This window comes from Lactuca sativa, chromosome 1 (assembly GCF_002870075.4).
Source record: "Lactuca sativa cultivar Salinas chromosome 1, Lsat_Salinas_v11, whole genome shotgun sequence".
NCBI classification, from domain to species: domain Eukaryota; kingdom Viridiplantae; phylum Streptophyta; class Magnoliopsida; order Asterales; family Asteraceae; genus Lactuca; species Lactuca sativa.
Window position 1 is genome coordinate 25,383,037 of NC_056623.2, and position 1,800 is coordinate 25,384,836.

Here is a 1,800-nt window from a genome sequence, read left to right on the forward strand (position 1 = left end):
GAGCTTCTAGACAAGGGTTTTATTCGTCCGAGCAGTTCTCCGTGGGGAGCGCCAATATTATTTGTGAAGAAGAAGGACGGTTCACACAGGATGTACATTGACTATCGGAAGTTAAATAAGCTAACAGTGAAGAACCATTACCCACTCCCGAGGATTGATGATTTGTTCGTTCAACTACAGGATGCATCTTGGTTTTCCAAGATTGATTTGTAATTAGGGTACCACCTGATGAGGGTGAGGGATGAGGATGTATAGAAGACAACCTTCAGGACTCGTTATGGTCCTTATGAGTTCGTGGTGATGCCTTTAGAGCTCACTAATTCTCCCACAGTGTTCATGGATCTCATGAACTAGGTCTGCAGGCTGATGCTGGATTGGTCTGTGATTGTTTTTATTGATGAGATTCTGGTATACTCCAAGACCAAGGAGCAGCATGAGAAGCATCTTCGAGAGGTGTTGGAGACCCTGAGGAGGGAGATTTTATGCCAAATTCTCCAAAATGTGGGTCTGGTGCTGGTGAGGGTTCGGGCTTGGGTTCTGAAGTTGGGCAGTTAGATGATCAGAAATGGGAGTTCATTTCATCTGAGATTCCCGTATCATACTTGAGCAGACTCCTGTGATCTTTGGTATGGCCAAGGAGGGCATTCTGGAGATTTTGAATGAGAGTTTGAACACTTTTCGGTCTGAGATGGTGGCATTGATGGGAGCTCGCACGTTGACCTTCCAAGAGTTCCGATCATGTGGGACTCTAGAGTAATTTGGGGAGAAGGACCCGATCACGAGCAGACTATGCTAAACGGATGTCACTAACACCTTACGCACAAGTAGATGTCCCAATGGGTCAAATGTCTGACTTTCTTCCTGTCTTATGAAAGACAGAGCTCGAGATTGGTGGGAGGAAGTTAGGTGCTCTATGGGTGATGAGGCAGTTGATTCGATTACATGGGATGACTTTTGTTGGATTAGTGTCTAAGTCCATAACTATTTTGGTATGTACTTAACCCGATAGTGCATGGTCCTTTTGGGTTGCCTTCACCAAAGCAACTTGATAGAATGAATTATGGAGAGAGAGAGAGAGAGGAGTAATTATGCTTTATTAATATATTATGAGAATAATATATTAAAGGAGAAATCATATTGTTTAATTAATATTAGTCAATAATTAATTAAGAATTAATTTTGTGGCTAAAAGACATTAATTAAATAAAGGGGACTAGAACTGTCAATTGTGTGATAGTTGGATATTGGGCTAATGGACTCCATAGAGGATGGAGTGGACGAATTCTATGGGGAAACTCATTAGAAATCGTCCAAGGCCTCTAAGGAGGGAGTCCATGGGTTGCTTAGGGCCTAAGCATTCAAATTAGGGTTTCCTTGTTAGATAACCCTAATAGCCTCACTATTTAAGGACCCCTAGGGCACCAAAAAGGTAGCCAACTGATTCCTTAGGGTTTCTACACGTTTTTGGGTGCCTCCTCTCTTCTTATTCTTCATCCTCTTGCTCTTGGTGTTTGTGAGCCATTAGAGGAGTGACACTTGTGACTCTAAGCTTTCTAAAGCCATTACAAGGAGGATTTGAGATTGTTATTGCTACATAACAATCAAGGTAAGATCTAAACCCTATTCTTATGTTAATATGATTAATTGTATGCCATATCTAGGGTTTATAGCTTTGGATATTCAATTGCATGTTCATTAGACAAACTAGATCCAAAAGCTATTAGGGTTGCATGTACACCATAGGAATGATGTTTTGCTCAAAACCCATCAACTTTGTGACTAGATTTCGAGCTGAGTTTA